At 43.8% G+C, this 19313-nt stretch overlaps 1 protein-coding gene and 1 pseudogene across 10 annotated transcripts in view; one reads left to right on the top strand and one right to left on the bottom strand.

The window, feature by feature from the left end:
• Positions 1-19313, bottom strand: part of Cacna1d (calcium channel, voltage-dependent, L type, alpha 1D subunit) — a gene marked incomplete at its 5' end in the record, with an annotated part of 346833 nt that overhangs the window by 178686 nt on the left and 148834 nt on the right.
• Positions 1878-4619, top strand: LOC102027439 (annotated as a pseudogene).

Below are 19313 nucleotides of genomic sequence, written 5' to 3'. Positions count from 1 at the left end.
CAGTCGGTGCCTTCTGGGGTTGGGTTAGACCATCAGCAACAATGCAAAAGGCACGTTTCACTAGAGCAGGGATTCACAAACTATGGCGCGGTTTTGGATAAAGTTTTACTGCAGCATAGCCACACTCAATTGTTACATACTGACTTCCACAGAGGGCCTTTGGCCTATGAGAGAAAGAGGTGAGTATCTGTGACAGAAACTTCATGGCCCGGGGAGCTGGGGGTTTAGCTCAGTGGCACAGCGCCTGCCTGGCAAGTGCAAGGTCATGAGTTCGAGTCCCGGTACCGGAAAAAAAACAAAACACACACACACACACACACACACACACACACACACATAAAAGAAACTTCATGGCCCGTAAATCCTAACATATGTAGTATTTGGTTCTTTGTAACCCATCTTGGCTTTGACCGCTCTGCCAGAAAAGTACAATGCTAGTGATTATCAAGCCCTGCTCCTTCTTCTAAAATGAATGGTGTAATATTTATGCTTAATACCTGGTATAGCTATGAAACACTAGCAAAAATCTTTGCAAACACATTTTTACAAACAGGTTCTGGTGCTCTTTCCCTACTGCTTCCTGTGCATACGTAACAAGCGCTAAAAGTGCAGTGACCGCCGAGGCTTCTGAAAGCACATACATGCACAGTCATACATGGTACTCAGTTTTGTTTGGAGGGACACACTACAATTTAGAATTGCAAGCATAAAAGAAACTGCTACTTAGGGAATATTTTCAAAAAGACCTTGCAGGACCTGATTCTTCATTATTCCCAAAGCAGCTTTCAATTTTTTACTCTGTATTTAACTAAAGTTCCTACAAGACTATAAAACTACAGTAGCCACTGTGAAAATGACTTAAAATAATAGTTTCTGCAAAAACCTTTAAGTGCCATGGCATTCATCCTTTTGAACTGGGTTAGGGAGTACTGTAATTTGGTCTTGTCAGCACCAGTGTCAGCATACAGCAGACCCAGAACAGTGTGTGTTGACTCTAAGGTTTGGGGGATGGATAAAGAGGTTACAATGGCCTTAAATAAGACTCAACCTCCTTACTTTTACAAGGAGTTAACCTAGACCAGTGGTGGTGAACCTATGGCATGCGTGCCACAGTGGGGTGTTTGCATCATTGAAAGCTCTACCAGGGTCACCAGCACTGCCATAAACTCGTCAAATATCATCACAGAGAGAACACCAACAGCTTGAAAGACAGCCCCAAACAAGCAGTGCAGACTCTGCATCTAATGATGTGTGTATAGAATGCCTATGTGTGTATATAATGCAAGGCAGTGAGGGCTATGCTAAAATTCATTTTATACATAAAAGGAGTTGGCTGTTTCCTCTTGAAGAGGCACCAGAGGACAGGGCTCTTTGCTAAAAACAAAATGTGCTAAGTAGCTCATTTTTTCCCTAAGAAACCAACAAATGAGTCTAGACATCTCCCAGCCCTGGACAATCAACCCACTGTACCACCAAAGGCTAGTGAGGCTTGAGAGGGGACAGTTTTATCTAGTCATCAGCCTTAGGAGGAGAAAAACCAAAAGGAGCACCCCTTTCCTAGATTAAAGTAACAAGGACTCAAGAGAACAATAAAGATAGTCACACTTGCAGGAAAAACAGGGCAGTGCAGACACATGTACCTCAGGAGGGCCCCAGCCAAGGCCCTGGGATAGCGCCCTGGGGAAGCTGGGGACCACTGTTGTGGAGGAGCCCTGGCCTCACCATGGTAACCACAAGGTAACCTCAGCCTGCCACTGCCTGGCTTTGCTGAGAGTGTCACAGCCTTGGATGAGCGTCCTTGACCACAGTCCCTGGAAGTAGCTCACCAGCCTCTCAATCACCACTGCCTCCGCCTTGCCCAATAGTACCACGAAAGGAAAATTAACAGAGATAATACTGATCTACACCAACCAGAAAAGGCACTCATTGTTCAACATGAAGTGGAAGTGACCATTCTTGGAGGAATGGGTGATTCCATGTGGGGAGAACAAAAAAGAAAAAACGCCAAAAAATTATTCTTGTGCAGAGTCTTAATGCCAACACAGATATAACATCCCTGGCAGGGGAAGTGGTTGAGGAATGGAAACTTGTTCATCCTTTAAAATGAAATAAATGAAGGGAAAAGAAAAAAAGATAAAAGAAAGAAAAATATGGAAACAAAGCTTTTGTAAATAAGGAGGGGAGGAGGGGTTGAAGGGAAGGGAGAGGGATGGGGAAAAGAAAGAATCAAGTTATATCATGTACAGGCACAAATTCACCATGATGGATGTGACTGTTATGTATCCTAAAGTGTACCAATAAACTTAATTAATTAAAAAAAGTGAAATGAAGTAGAACAACTATTGTACTACTTGCAGAATCACTGTGATTATGGTCAGGAAAAGGAAAAGAAAAAGAAAAAGGAAACAAAGCAGAGGAGAGGAGAGGAGGAGGAAGAAGAGAGGAGAGAAGAGGGGAAAGGAAAGGAAAAGAAAGGAAAGGAAAGGAAAGGAGAGGAGAGGAGAGGAGAGGAGAGGAGAGGAGAGGAGAGAGGACAAGAGAGGACAGGACAGGACAGGACAGGACAGGAAAATCAAGCAGACCTAAAGATCCATCTCCTTTTGAGGGAGCTGAGATTGCTGATGCTACCAGCTCTAATGACATGGACAAATACATTGAGTCACTGCATGAAAATATTCCCAACAGGGTTCAGGGTTCTCCCTTGATCCTAGAGCTTGCTTCAAACTCCTGGTAACTTGAAAGAACTCCAGTTGAATCAAACTACCGTTGGCACACTAACAAGAGTCCTGAGAGGAATGGAAGCAAAGCATTGATTTAGCTACAAGCACAAGTTACATTTCTTCTTATTTTTGCTTTTCTACTATTTCTCAGTTTCATAGACTAGTCACTTGCTATAACTGCAGCTCTGTGTATGCATATCATTGATCAGGAGTTAGAAAGACAAAAGCTTTGGCAAGAAGTACTTTCTGCAAAGAAGAAGGCTGTTGATGAGCACCTTGAAAAGCAAACTCTGAAAAAAAGATTATGAAAAAAATATTTTAAAAAATACTACAGCTGTATGGTAAAGCAAGAACAGGTACTTCATGTTGCTTTATATCTGCTTCTTCTTCTTTTTTTTTTTTTTTTTTTTTTTTGAGACAGGGTCTTGTTATGCATTTCAGGCTGGCCTTGAGCTCACTTTGTAGCCCAGGCTGGTCTCGAACTCTTTATTTGCTTCTGAATCTGGCCGAGGCTATTTGTACAGACTTACAGATGAGGAAGAAGAATATAGTTCACATGTTGGTGAAGGCTCTTGGTGGGGATAATTTTAAGCTACTTATTATAGTTGTAACATTCTTAAAGAAACTGCATATTTATGGAGAATAGCAAAGATACGGCAAAGTGGATATTGTTAAAAAATGGTGGAAATGATACTGTGGGAGCATAAAGATTTACTATCACTCTTCAGCTTTTATTAAACCTGTCCTTCGACACAGGAGTGAGGAAGAGAAGATGGCTGGAATAAGCTGGACCTCTCCCAAAGCTCACTGCACTCCAGGCAATGAAACCTATAAACAAATAGCAATATGTGTGCTTTACCGCATAACCACGGGTGATAGCTTTAAACCAGTGTTTGCACATACCGACTGCACACCACAGGTAATCAGGATGCTCCATGAATGCTCAGGTGAACAAAATGATTTGGAACTTACCTCTCTCTGCCATTAATCTTGCTGCTAACGAGAATGAATATATAGCTGATCTGCAAAGGAAATGGGCCAAAGACATTTGTGAAAAGAGCTCTGAAGCTCAAGCATCCATTGTTAATGAAAATGATTGGAAATGTTTCCCAGCACGGCAGACCAACTAAAAATCTGTTTATTGATTATGCTGCGGACCTTGGAGCCCAGATTTCTAATGCAGAAGAGAGAGACTCTGTAACTGCATGTTTAAGAACACAGGCAATTCTGACCATTCCAGACTTGACTGGGAACTGGTTTTTAAGGAGTATAAATCGGTTCCGTACCTCAAGGATAAACTAAAACCATGTACTACAGAAGACCTCATTTTAGAAGTGATTAAAATGATTGGAATTGTATCTAAGGATGACTCTTGAGCTATAATGCTGGCCATATTTGGAATAATCCCTACCCTTTTACAATTTCTGAGTGCTCAATGAGAAGATGATGAATTTGTGGTCAGGTAATTTATGCCTTCTACCTGATGGTTTTCCATCAAGCCACCAGAGATGTCAAAATCAAGGAAACACAGACTGCAGTGTATCTCATAGATCTGATGCACAATAAAAATAATAAAATCCAAAAGGTCCATGACGGTACGCAAGACACTAGAGCAGCATATGATGAAGAACAGGGTAAGAAGGAGAAGTTTCTCTGGCGTAACGCTCAGTGGCTCGAGTTTCTAGAGAGTCATCGGATGAATGACAGTAGGCAGTACTGGTATGGTGAGGATCAAAATAAGCCACATATCATGAAGGAGACATTTTCGAAAGACCTGACCCTTTCTAGAGCTCAGGTGGATTAATTACCACTGAAGGAGCCACAAGTCCAGATTACTTGCACGACTGTCACCTTCACAACTGAGATGTAGTTGGCCAGCGTTCATTTCCTGGCAAATAAAAAGTCTTCCAGGGTCGGGGGAGGAGGAGGAAGAGGAAGGAGAGTAGGAAAACCTAGCACATCGCCCCTCTGTGGGCTTTTGGCTTGGGCTATGGTCCTGAGTGAAAGTCTACTTGTCTGAGAAAGACAGTCATCATGTTGCCTTTTAGCGCGGCAGGGACCCACCTGCCCCCTGTGAACCAGCTGAAGTTAGTTCTGGAAACTCACTCAGGGGGGCTGGCTACCATGCAGGGACATGCTAACAACCAGAAGCTGTGCCACGGGAACCAGAGCCACATGTTCTTGTCAGCACCTGTGAAGCGGGGAGGTCTCCACAGATCCCACAGGGGACCGACTCACGGACACCTGTCAAATGGATCTTGTGGCCACCTGGCCAGTTTTACTTAGAGAAGCAAAAAGGAACCAAAACACTCAGTAAAACTCAGTTAGGTTAAAAGACACCTGCTTTTGTACTGTTCTTCCCTTCCCCAAAAGTGGGGACATGAGTGATGCACCGGAAGGGGCAAAGGAAGAAGCTGACACTCCCTTCCTACAACAGCAGGGAGCACAGCACTGACATTTTCAGCAATGAAAACCAACAGCTAGATATGCAGCCAGCCTCAGCTGTCACATACAAGGGGCACAGGTAGATTCAACATGGCACAGGTGAAAGCGGAGACTGGGCACATAAAGCTGCCTCATGTTACAGTTTGAGAACGTGCAATGAATTAAATATAGATTGGTAAACTGAGGCACGAAAGGGAAGATTATCCAATATTATTAACCAGACCGCAGCTAAGGCTGAAAGGAAAGCCCAGTTCACTTGCCTCTGCCTTTCTCCCTGCACAGTGACACTTGGGTGTGGTTTTACCAATGTTTGACTTAAACAAACAAACAAAAAAATCAGTGGAATTGATTTTTTTATCCCTTTCCACCTGAAGGGCTTTACTAAGAGCTTCGTTTGCTCCCTTTATTTCCCCAGTCAGCCTTTTCCTCCTTCACCTTCCATATTGGCTCCAATTGTCGCCTCTACTTCGGAGCTCCTGAGTCGAAACCATACTGTGCAGCTCAGCTGTCCCCACTTATCAGGGCAGTGCGGGGAACCTAGGGCTCGCGTACTGCAGCAAGCTGTTTGTATCACTGAACACTCTGAAAGGTTCACCACCACCACCATACGAGGGCCTCAGTCACAGTTCTACATTATCTCCACATCAGCACAATCAGGAAATGACAAGAGCAGGCCCTTCTGGAGCCTGGCCATCGGCTGCCATCTTCTCTCCAGCACTCTGACCATGAGGAAGCATACACCAGTCATCACTGACCAACCAAACCCACCACACCATGCCAGTCAGCCTAGACTTGGAATCACCCTTGATGAGCCTCACATTTAATCAGGGAGCACGAAGACAGACTTGGACCCTTCCGCTCCAGCATTCCATCAGTTCTGTGGTATCTCACTGGCAGTTTCCAGCTTCAAAGCTTCTCTGGAGAAAAGCAAAGCAGTGGAACTACACACAGAACTCTCTTCTCCCTCCAACCCCCAGCTCCGTCTGAATCTTCTCACTTGGCTCTTCACCTTCCCTGAGGAGCTGGACCACATGACCTCCACTTCTCCCCGCACTGGGTTTCTTGGATCTATGAACACCCAACTGGCCCAGACACCCACAGGGAAGTGTCTACCCCACAATAAGAGGCACACAGATTTGAAGGCCAAAAAGAAAGATGTGTGGTTGCAGATTACCTAGTTCCAGCAAATTCCTTTTGTCTACACCTGACACAGAATGGGCACTTAGTGGTTAATGAAAAACTAAATGAACACATGTCCTGCACCTAATGAAGTCTGTTATGTTAGAAAATGGCACAAATCTGGCAGAAGAAGCAGTATTTAGAGTGGGAGCTTAATATACAAAGTATATAGAAAGCCTCCCTAAATCCCAAAAAGGCACACCTTCCTGGAAGGGTCCACGGGGTAGCTAGAGAGTAGTGAGGACAGCAAGAGAAATGCGTGAGACCAGAGGCACATGTAGGGGCTGCCAGAGACCAGTAAAGTGGCACATTGGAACCACCAAAGAAATGGTAGAGGAGACACAGCTCTACAAACTCATCTCTATCTGGCGTGCTCTCCTAAAAGTACAGAAAGCGGACCCCAGAGTCTATTTCAACAGCATCAGCATGGGTCCAACTGTTCCCTTTGCCCTTAAGGTCTGCTTCTTCCAGAACACACTCTCAAGGCCAGGACCTCCAGGCCCAGCTGTGATCAGATGTGGTCTTTGTCTCTTAGATGCTCTGTACTCAGGACAGTCCACTGTCACAAACCTCACCTACTGCAAGGACTCAGAGATGAGAACAATGGAATAAACACAGAGCGACTGTTATACTTCTTCGCACATACACACACTCTCCCCCTCCCTGTCATTCCCGCTGCTTCCCTTTAGAAGAACCAGGCAATTACCAGCTTTCTTATTCCCCTACTCTATCAGTACAATTCCACTGTCATCAGAATGCTTTGGGGTTTCTCCATGCATTAATAAGGCATGATAGCTACGTTGCCCTTTTGCAACCCCACAGCAGCATCTGGACAAGTCTAACCTCAGGCCTACCACCTGGAGAACTCACTGTCCCACACAGAGGTTCTGTTTCCAATTACTGGTCCCATCAAGGCCAAAGCTCATGGACTAAGGAGAGTGTTGTATGTTCAAAATCACTGTAAGGGCATGCTGGGCTACAGTAGAGTGCCTCTGCTGGGTACTTTCTAAGTGAAGCATCTTACTGTGGGAGGCAAATGCCAGGAGCACACATTTTCTGAACAGGTCATTACAGTGGGTCTTAGGCCAGCAGGGAGAGGAACAACAACAAAAAAAATACCTGGCTATGAAAGGTTCAGCATGGCAGAAGGGGAATGGCAGAGCCACCTTTACCAGAGAGAGGTACTCGGTTTTGCTTTCTTTTGCTGTTTTCATGATCACACAAGAGCTAACTACCCAGTATGCTGAACCCGCTTCTTCCACTTTTCCTTTCCTATAACTATTGCATAGGTCAGTTAAAAAATAGGTTCACTGAAAACAAAAATGAGAAAAATGTTGTTCTGACTTCATTCCAAGAGAACAAAAAAAGAATGAATGTTGATCTAATCTCTGTCCTCAGTTCACTCTGTGATTCTCCACAGTGGTTTATGGTTTCCCGTCCCCAGTCAAAAGCTTGCACGATCCTGCTGAGTGGAACAGTGTATCTGGCATTTCTGTCTCCAGTCTTGGAAGTTAAAATGAATTTTGTCTTGGTCACCGAGCGTATTACTGAACTCGGCTCCCTTCCCTTCACTATTTCCCAACCTTCTACTTATTGATTTGTTCTGCAAATTAACACACAGTAAAAGCAACAATTCTAAAGCCACTCCAAGCACTCTGCATGTAAGGATGACCGTGTTCAAAGGGGAAGAAAATCACAACTGTACTGAGAAGAGCAACTCAAAAGTGTCCGGGTGACACAAATGAGTCAGACAGGCCAGAAGGACTTTTCTGAACTTGGTAAATCAGCTATGTTACACAGGCGCCTGTGGTGGGTTTTAATGGAATTTTGAATAAGATAAGGAATACAGCAGCATCATGTAACAAAGGGTAATAAATCACAATTATTTTCTATTCATGTCATTGCAATGCGCTTCCTCCTCTTCAGCGTATTTATTACAAACATTTTCAAACACACAGAGAAACTGAAAATATTTTACAGTGAATGCCCACATATCCACTACCTCAATCCTACCATAAAATTCTGCTGTACTTGCTTTACCACATACCTAGCCATCCCTCACTCCATCCACTAACACATCTTATTTTTAGATAAAATACAGACCTCTCTATACTTCACCCCTAAGCATCTAAACATGTGTATCACTATCTACAGTTTAATATTTGTTCACAAGTTTGGTAAAGTAAAATGTATACACCAAGAAAGACATGAATCTTAGGAGTAGCATTTATTGAGTTTTGACATACAGGATTTACTCTTATAAAAGTTTTCTGCCACTCAGCAAAATAATGTTACACTTATCAGTCACACATGCCTTTTTATTGTTGAGCAGTATTCCACTATGTAAATATACCATGGTTTGTTATCCATTTCTCCATTGATGGACATCTGCATTACTAGTTTTCTATCATAAAGTTGCTATAATAATTTGTGGAAAAATTATTTTGTGGACAAAGGCTTTTATCTGTCAGGTAAATATTGAAGAATAAAACTTCTGGGTCATTACTCTTACAAAAAAAAAAAACCTGCCTTCAGTTTTTCCGAAGTGTTTGTGCCATTGTGCAATCCTACTGTGATAGTTAACTGATGTGTCAACTTGAATAAGAAACACCCAACTAAATTGGATCAGCATAGTTCTGGGTGTGGCTGAAGGAATTTACTGAAGACAGAAGACCCTTCCTGGGTATGAGCAACACCAACCAATAGCCCTGTCGTCTGAATGAATAAAAGGAAAATGAAGAAGGAAAGCTCACTTCTGTTTCTTCCGAGGAGCTCCAGTCTTTGCCCTCAACTTGGACAGTGCTCCTGGCTTCCAGTGCAAACCCTTCAGCCTCCAACACAGACCCTTCAGCTTCCTAATATGGACTCGAATAGGACACTACAGTGAACTCCAGGCTTTGACTGGTCCCTCTGGATCTGAAGCTTACAGAGAGCCCTTTGGCATTTTTGTGGGTGGCCACTGTAAGCCAATCTTGTAAATTGTTATATATTTCTATATCTTGCATTAAAACTGCTTCTCCAGTAAACATTGATTGATACACCTACCAACAGTGTTCAGAGCTCCTGGCTATTCTGCATCCTCACCAACATTTGGCATTGTCAGTTTTTTGTTTTTGTCACCCTGGTGCAGTGGCATGTCATTACTATTTTAATTTACATTTTTCAGATGACAGTAATGATAAATATTTCCTCCTCCATTACAAATATCTGTTAACTCTTTTAATTCATTCCTGAAGTACTGACCGTTTTATTCTTGAGTTACATGAATGTTCTGTATGTCCCAAATACAAATCCTTCCTCAGATGAATGTTTTGCCAGTGCTTTTTCCCAATTGGTGGCTTGCTTATTCATTTTCTTAACAGCATCTTTTGATAAGCACAAGCTTTTAATTTTGATGAAGTCAACTGCATCGTTCTTTTATGGTTACTGCTTTCCATGCCCTGCCTTAGAAACCTTTGCTCTTTGTTTTCTTCACACAAGTGCGTTCAAGTCTGTGTTGCATTCGGTATCTTGATTTATTTCATTTCATTCAGCTTCCAGAACAACTTTTGAGCACACATACTTAGCTCCCTCATCCTGACTGTCCCCTCATACCAGGCCCCAATCTTAGCCTCAGCACAAGAAAAAGCTGAATAAACAAGTATTGCTGGCTCTAGACATTTAGGATCTCTCACTATCACCCTCTCCTTGGGTTAGTTCTAGGACAAAAATCTGTAAAGAGAAGAAGACTGAGGAAGTCACTCTAGGGCTACCTAGATTCAGTGCAGGGCATGGAGAGAGCTACACCCTCTGTCCTATCTGTTTTGATGAACAGGAACTCACAACTCTGGTTTATTCCGTTCCTTTCCTATATATGAACTCACAGGTGTCTACTGTAGAGTTTAAGGTATGACTTGCTTTCCTTTATAAGTTTGTGCTTATTGGAACATGGGGAGGGGAAGTTCTAGAGGAGGAAATGAAGTTTCAGGCTGGTGTCTAAGGATGCATACACAGCTATGTGTTCTCTTGCTCATTCAGGAAGGGCTTTTCTTGCTCCTTTCTCAGTTCTCTTATACCAGTGTCAACTAGGGATGGGAGCTGTCTTCTTCCTCTGGCCTCAGAAACTGCTCCTCTCACCTGTTTCCCTTCTAGGACATTAAAAGTTCCTAGCGTTTTCCAGTAGTAGCATAACCTGTCAGAAGCCACCTCAAACTCATTCCTTCTGCTGTGCAAATCCAGGTAAATCTGCTTAGGAAACAAATACCTGCAAAAATGTAGGGTAAAATTAAGCCCTTACAGAAATCTATGATTCCAAATGCTTTTGGAGAGTTTTCAGTTGGGAGAAATGTTCCTCCCACACTGCAAATGCATAAATTTGGTTCCTTTTGGTTTTCTTCTACATGTTTTGCTTACAAAGAGGGACCAGAAATGAGTTCTGATGGTAGAAATCAAAACCCTTCTCAAAAATGCTACTTCTTGGATACACTTGGGGCATTTCTAGGCAAATGGATACGCCTTGAGACCATACTCTTAAGTGAAATAAGCCAGGCCCAAGTGTGTAAATACCACATTGTTTCTCTGGTGTGAGAAATCAAAAGTATAAATAATGACCAAAATGTATAATAGATATTGTGAAATAGAAAATGTTCAAATTGGAAGAGGAACTCGGAAGGAGAGAGGGGGAAAGGAAGAAAGGGGAAAGGAAAAACATGGAAACAAAGCTTTTGTAAATAAAGAGGGAAGAGGGGTTAAGGAGAAAGGAGGAGAGTGGGAGAAAAAAAGAATCAAGATATATCATGTACAGGCACAAATTCCCTCTGATGAAAGTGATCATTATGTATATCTAAAATGTACCAATAAACTTAATTTTTAAAAATGCTACTTCTTCCACTGCTAATGCCCCTGCATACACTGCTCACAGAAAGGGTACTAACTGGAAATCTGTCTTGGCTCTGTTGTGCACCTTCCTAGATCCTGGACTCCTCAACTTAGAAAAGAGGCAGGACGAGGCATTTTCAGAGCTGACACATGATGATTCTGTAAATTCTTCATATTTTATTGTGGTCTACTTGTCCTATTTAATTTTTCATAAGTTCTCTTCATAGCATATATAACAACAGGTGACTACCTTGTTTATCTTTCTCTATTAACTGTGCCATTGCTAGAAGCCTGGGAGACCCCTTTGCAGTCTAGCTGGCCATCATTTCACTAACCTTTAGCACAGAACTGGACTCAAGCAGACATTCTATAATGATGTGCTCAATAAAGCTGCATGTGTCTATCCACTGCACTGAGTTTATAACTTATGGTAGGAAGGGGCCATGTCTTCCCTGCCTTCTGTGCCAGCCCATTGTTCTTCATACTTACTAGAAAAATGGATCACGAAGCCAGCTTTCACTGTGGACAGGTGAGCCAGATATACCCTGAGTCCTTTTGTTCCCTTCCAACCAGGGCACAAGGCCAGGAAAACAAGCCAGAAAGAGACTGACTAAGTAGGGAAAGAGTCCCCTCCTTAGAGGTAGAGCATGAGGACCTCAGCCCCAGTCCTCCCTAAAGTGAGGATGGTAATAAGCATAGTGCCTCTTACCTCCTGCAACTACTGTCAGACCAATCAAGAAGCACCAGTGAAGGTGTCAGTAAACGCGTATCTATCTCCAGGTGTTGGTTAAAACTTAGCGCCTCACAGTCCCAGGCACATCACCAATGCTTCACAAAGGTTTGATCAATTAATTAATTCATTCAAAGCAAATAAATTGAAACTATGGTCTTCACAGAGGAAAAAAAGGGAAAAAATGCAGAACTTTCCATGACTAATTAAAATTCTGAATATTAATTTTATGAAAACTAAGAAACACAAAGCATGAAGAAATTCAAAATGCAATTCAACCTTCTTCTACTGAGGATCAGGCCATGGAACACCCTGGGCAAGGCTCAGGGGCTGTGGGGTTGGGAGGGCATTGAGATTACAGCCACACTGTGACATGCCCGTTTTACTGGTGTGGTTTCTGCCCCAGTCAACCTGCCTTTGTGGTAATAGTTCATAACATTTTTCTGCATAAAAGGAGATTACATGCCTGGTGAAACAGACTTGTACACAAACAGTCTATTAGCTGCCACCTGTGAAGAACCACAAATCCATCACCTTACAAAACCTTCAAACCCAAGAATTAACTTCATTTCACCAATAAAGATCCTGTATTAGTCACTTTCCCATTGCTGGGACAAAATACCCAACACCTGCAACTTAAAGGAGAGCAGGTTTCTTTTGGTTCATGGTCTCAGAGGTTCAGTCCATAGTTGTCTGGCTCCGAGGCAGAAACACTGCAGAACGGTCTGGCAGAAGAAAGCTGCTCACCTCATGGCGGCCAGGAAGCAGAGAGAAGGGGAGAGGCAGGGAGAGAGGTATACCTTCAAAGGCACACCCCGGGTGACCCTCCTCTTCCAACCAGAGCCCGCCTCCTAACACCACATTTAGCTATGAACTCATCTTTGGAATCCACTGACGATTACAGCACCCCCATGATCCAGTCATCTCCCCAAAGCCCCAACTTTGAACACATGAGATTTCTGGGGGCCACTTTAGATCTAAACCATAACAGAGGCTGAAACCAAAGGGGTGAAGTGATTGCTGCTCAAGTACACACAGGTAGTGCATGGCTGACCCAGAATTTGTATTCCAGTTCATTCAATATCAAACCCAGCATCTGAACAACCAGAGTATCCTATCTGACATATACACAAAGTGATAGATGGGAGTAAGTACAATCCAGGTGCTACAGGTTATACAGACAAGGAATCAACCTGACGAAAGACAGATGACTCCTTATGAAGGAAGACATCTGAGAAGGCATGGGTAGAAGCCCAAGCAGCAATACTGTGCAGGACAGGTGAAATGAATGGGTCTGTGTGAAAAGTCTGAGGAACAAGGTCCTGAGGTATCTGGGGAGGCCACAGTATGGGGCTGGGGCCCTAAGTCCTGCTAGGGAGGAACAACCTAAGAAAAGCAGACAGGATACAAAGCATCTCAAGGTCCTCAGATGCTATGCTTAGAAGTTTTATTGTGTAGCCAATGAAATGCTAGAATTTTCTAAGCAGCAGAGAGTTAATGATGTGTTTTAGGTCTCTCTACTGAGTCTAGGCAGTAGCAACAGCAGCACATGTGGCTTCCAGGGAAGTCTTTCCACACTAGTAGGAATCCAGGCTGTCCTCAAGCTGACAGGCTCTTGAACAGATCAGCCAGCCCGGGGCCATCTGAGGACACCACACTGTCTGTGGTACTGGCAGCGCTGGGGCGACCCTGGTACCTGTGAGTCCATTCGTGCCTTTACCCCTCTATCAGTTCTCCAAAAGTGTAACTGAGGCAAATATGCACACTGGAGGTGGAGGCCACCAGGAGTCAAGTCAGAGAACAGCAGATCACAAGAGCCAGCATGGCTAGAACAGTTCCAACCCCTCCGTTCACACACTGAGGAGACCTCTGCAAAGTGGAGGACATGAACGGGTGTTCAGGATCACCCAGTTCAGAGTCACAGCCAGAACCATGGCTCAGGGCTTCTGACCATGCCTTCCCTAGAGACTGATGTAGTAACTACTATGTGCTTTACTGTGACATGCTGAAAGCTGGAGACACAAGGGTAAAGAAATGGCAGGTGCTCTCCTTACAGAGCTGCAGTTTTGTCTCCAGGTCAAAGGTTCTTTGTACTGTACACTGATCCTTTTATCCTCCCATCCATCTCTACACCAGGAAAAACATGCTCCCCAGCCATGCTCTTCTTCTGAGTATGAGATTCCCTGTTCTAGCACAGTGTCCAGCACCTCCCAATCATCCTGTTACTTGACCTCTGAAGTTAACAATTGACAGTACAACTGGAGTAAGTCATCTACGCTCCCCACATGTCTTTTCTTCTACTATAAAGCGGGGTAGTGATAACTGTACCAGTCATGCCTAACGCTTCTTGAGTACTGACTATGAGCCAGCTATTTCGCCAAATGCTTTACAGGCAGTGTGTCATTTAATTGTCATCAGAACTCTAAACCCCACAGTTTAAGAAACTATTACTTTCAGTATTTTACTGATGAGGAAACAGAGGCTTACGAAAATGGTCACTTAACCTAAGTCACAGAGAAATGGTAAACCTATCACCCCAACCCTGTGCTCTGAGCCCACATACTACACTACCTCTCCCTGCCTCTCCCTCCCCACCACCACCCCACACACGGGTAACAAGAGGCTCTGGGGAGAACCCAGGAAGACGAAGAGGTATGGCAGGGGCTGTTTCTGTCACACACGATGAGGGCCTGGAGACAACAGCCTCTCTGCCAGGCTGGTCCTGAACACATTATGTAAGAGCAGGGCCTTGGGCAACAGACAAGATTTGGAAAGCAGGAAGAGGGATGCTACATAGGTGTGCTGGGGAAGACACGCATAAGGAAGAAAGGCCGGAGCATGGGATAGCGGCTCAAGACACAGCGAGTCCAACTGTCCCACCCATCTTTAGTAACACCAACATTCCCACATGACACCAACCCGGTTCCTTCCTCTCACCCCACCAGGCACATGTTTCCTGAGTCCGGTGCCTGCCACCATGGAAACCCACCCCACATTCCTCTCTGAGTTCCCCAAGCCCAGACCTTAAGGGGCACAGTTTGGGTTGTTTTTTGTTGTTGTTGTTTTGGGTTTTTTTGCCTGTTTTTGTTTGTTTTTGAAGAAAGACAAAAGGCAAAGCTGGCACGATCTGAGTGTTAGATCTCCTGCCTTCATCCTGCAGGCTCTGGCACAGTGATTATTTGCACAGCTTACTGGACTGCCAGTTATACAGCAGGATATTTTTATGAGGAAGGGAAAGAAAGGGAAGGAAAAGGGAACAGGGAGGGAGTGAAGAAAGGAGAAAGGAGAAAGGGAAAGGAAGAAGGGAGGGAGAGAAGGAGGAAGGGAGAGAGAAACAGGAAAGCACAGAATATTTCCTGCTGTACCTGCCAAGCGTAGTGTTCGGTTGGGAGCAGGTAAGAAGGAGGAAGACAGGGAATGATTCTGTCCTAATTAGGCCTGGTTGGCTCCGGAGCATCACACCTCTTTGGAAGGGAGAGAAACTGTATACCTCTGACTCTAAATGGGGTGAGGAGAGAGGGGCAGGAAATACAGGCTGGAAATGTCAAATGCCTCCTCGCTTTTTCTGGCCTCCCCTCCACGATGTTGCTGCTTCCTCATCGCCACAGAAATGTGCACCGGCATGACAGTGACAGGATGACATGTTTCCTCGGCTCCACACAGGCTCCAGGTGGAGGGAGGGACACAGACGTGAACAGAGATGAGAATACACCAGGCCCCCGCTCTCCCATGAGCACAGCCCTTGGCCTCAACAAGTCACCGTGCTCACACTGTCCCACGTGATGTCACTACTAACCTGCCAGGTCACTGGAGGAAGAACACAAGGAGAGGGGAATGTTTTTCAAGGAGCATCATCCGGATTACACAGTCTCTAGGAAGAGAATCAAAGGTTCCAAAGAGAGAAATGGAGTTTATCTAATATCACAAATCAAGTCATGGTAGGAAACATGAGATAGGAAAGTATGAGAATCAACAGTCCAGCTATAAAAAATATATAGAAAATGCAAAAAATATGCCATTAGTATAGTATCAGGAAGAGTTGTCAACAGAATGTGGGGGCATGTGCCCATCATCCCATCTACCTGGGAGGTTGAGGCTGGAGGATCTCAGTTCAAGGCTAGCCTGGGCCTTGATAGGATAGAGATCCCATCTCAAAAAAGAAAGAACTGTCAATGACCTGCCAGAAGAAAGGACTGGCCTACCTGAAAAGAGGGATGTCTTCCTAGTTATGGTACCAGTTGGGGCAAGATACCATAAAAAGATGGAATTCTGCTTTATAGAATGTAGCATATGCTCTGAGTCAGAAATCAAGCTATGGTGCAATTTCTCCCATACAGGGAATATACAGGCCCAGAGACTGGAGGAAAAGATGAGTCCTCTTAACATTATACCTAATAGCCAACTCAAAGATTATTCCAGTCACAGCAACTTTAAACTTGCTGGTTTGCAGATCTTAATCCGCAAGAAAGTGGGGAGATGTTTCCACCAAGGTATACAGCAATTGTGCCACTGACTAGCTCCTCTCGGGCATTTTGGTGCTTGGATATAACTGAATTAACACACCTGGCAGGACAGGAGAATAATCTACAGGCTGTAGTGATTGGTTCTGATTAGTATTTGAAAGTTGAGTTGTTTCTACATAATGGAGGCAAGGTAGTAATCCAGGTGCTTCTCTGGGTCATCTATTAGTACTTCCACTTCTTATAGAAAACTATGGCAACCAAAACCAGGTCGGAACGATGGTTGTGGTGGCACATGCCTATAGTCCCAGCTATTCAGGAAGCTAAGGCAGGATTGCTTGAGTCTAAGAGTTCACAGCCAGCTTGGGCAACATACCAAGATCCTCTCTCTTTAAAATACAAACATTCACAATTAGGAAAATTGAAGACTGGAACCCTTCAGGAAGGAAAGTTTGGGTCAGCATACCAGGTAAAAAAGTCTCAGCTGGCCAGGCATGGTGGTGCATATCTGCAATCCCAGCACTTGGAGGCAAAGGCAGGAGGATTGCAGTGAGTTCATGACCAACCTGGATTACATAACTACATAGTGAGCTCAAGGCCAGCCTGAACTAAAAAAAAAGTCCCAACCAGCTGATGTTATAGCTAAGCCCAGGGGAAATACAAAATGAGTATTAGAAAAAGGAAGTCATAAAATGCAATTACGATAATCATTAAGTTTGATTAATCTTTACATAGTTACCTCTACATTACTACTACTGAGTCCTTTTCTATCATTAGTGGAAGTAGAGTTGTCACATTAAGCAGGTATTTGCTGTAGGTCAATATTTGGTTTAACTTAGTTAATACCGTAAAAATATATTTCTAATATAAAGGGTGATTCATTATTAGTTCTTATAGTATATCAATACCCCATCTGTCTTGGATGAAACTACTGTTGCTAATTTTCTTCATACTGCCAAAGTCACATAGTTGTTGTTATATAATAGGTTTTCTCTGTATGCCAATACCCAGATTACCTTTGTGACATTAACAATACTGTGGTGCATTCTTGGCGAATTGGGTGCTGGCCAATTACACTGTATTGTCCCTTCCCAAACTAATAGAAGTGGTTAGATCTTGGGATAGAGGCAAAAGGTTATAGTTAGCCACACTCTGAATCTATCACGGAATAGCAGACTAACAAAAGAGATCTCTATACAACAAAGTTTTATACAACAAAGACCTCTCTAGCAAAAAAGTTTTTCCACTATAAGTGCCCCAAAACCTCAGCACAAAACAAAACAAACAAAAACCAATTGAAACATGAAAAGACTAGGCAACAAAACACCTTCCCAAACTCCCCAAACCCACAAAACCTATCCAAGGGGTATTGAGGGGGAGAAAAGTAAAAACCACATAGCTGAATTACAGTGGTACCTTGGCTCAGAACTTAATTTTTTCCACGATTCTGGTCACAAACCAAATGGGACAAGAAGTACATTGAATTCAGTGGTTAGGTCCAATGTTGATCTCATGGGGAAATTTGATTCTGTTCTCATCCAATTTGGTTTGCAACCAGAATTGTGGAAAAAATTAAGTTTGTGAACCAAGGTACCACTGTATTTGAAAGGATGATAGAACAGATTAAAAACAGAACAATGAGGTACTTAAAGGACTAACAAAAGAGGTAGCTAAATAGGTAATGGATGTGATAAACAAAATGATCAGGGAGCTAAAGATGATACTAATAAAAGGCTAGCAAAACTAAATAATACAAAAACTTCAATGACCATTTTAGGAAAGAATGAGAGTCCACGAAAAAGTTCCAAATAGAAATGCAGAAGATTAAAAATTTTATTCAAAGTATAGGCAACAGAAGCAACCTATGTGAGGACAGAGTGTGAGAACTATAAGACAGGGATGTTTTCAAAGACCAATTACGCCTGGCAAGCACAAAGTCCGAAGTTCTATTCTTGGTATCAAAACAAACAAACAATCAAAGACCAATTACTCAGAGAAACCTTAAAAACTACAAAGAACTGAAAAATGGGTCCAACATCTGCTAGGTGATACAAAGAAGACTAACCTAAGATTAACTGGAATTAGTAAAAACTCAGAAGACAGCACAAGTGGCATTACAGATCTGTTCACAGAAATGATAACAGAGGCACGCACCCTGCGCCGAGTGAGCAAGTGCTCCAAGAGCTGCTGGTCCCGTGGTTCAAGTTCATGCTTTACTCACACCACCACAGTTCCCAGCTGAAACTCACAGAGAGCCAGGTATCTCCCATCTACTTCCTGGGGGCACAGCAGGTGACCCAGAACCCCACCTCCATTACAGACTGAGTCTCTGCCCTCTGTGCACCTGCAGCAGACAGGAGGTCCTCACTCAGAAGCCCCAGGGACTGCTCTAGCTAGGGGGCATGTGTGGCCCCTCCCTGTGCATGCCCTGCACCGAGTGAGCGAGTGCTCCAAGAGCTGCTGTTCCCACGGTCTATGTCCATGCTTTACTTGTGCCTGGACCCTCTAGGGGGTGGCAGGCGTGGGCAGTCTGTGATTGCTGCCTGTCCGGCCTGTATCTGGTTCCTGTATGTGTCCTCAACTGTCTGGAGACCCAGAATCAGGAGGTACACAAACTGCCGACCCTGCAGGTTGTGTTTGGGTTTTGCCTGTACCCTGAACTGCCTAGGGACATAGGTCCACTGGACCAGGATTGTCACATCAGTGCAACTCGAGTCTTGGCCATGCATGTGCCCTGAACTGCAAGGGGACGCTGGATCAGATGGTCTGCCATCAGCTAACACCAATGCCTGCATCTGAGACCTGGGATAACTAGATACAAATCAACAACTGCTGGAAAACCCGAAACTAAGTAGTGCTTCTCAGGGCTCACTGAGGGGCAAACCTGACCAACAGGAAAACTAGGGACACTAGTGGCCTTTG

Source organism: Chinchilla lanigera, unplaced genomic scaffold (genome assembly GCF_000276665.1).
Source record: "Chinchilla lanigera isolate Chin_1 unplaced genomic scaffold, ChiLan1.0 scaffold00029, whole genome shotgun sequence".
Lineage (NCBI taxonomy): Eukaryota > Metazoa > Chordata > Mammalia > Rodentia > Chinchillidae > Chinchilla > Chinchilla lanigera.
This window is presented reverse-complemented; position numbering and strand designations above follow the sequence as displayed.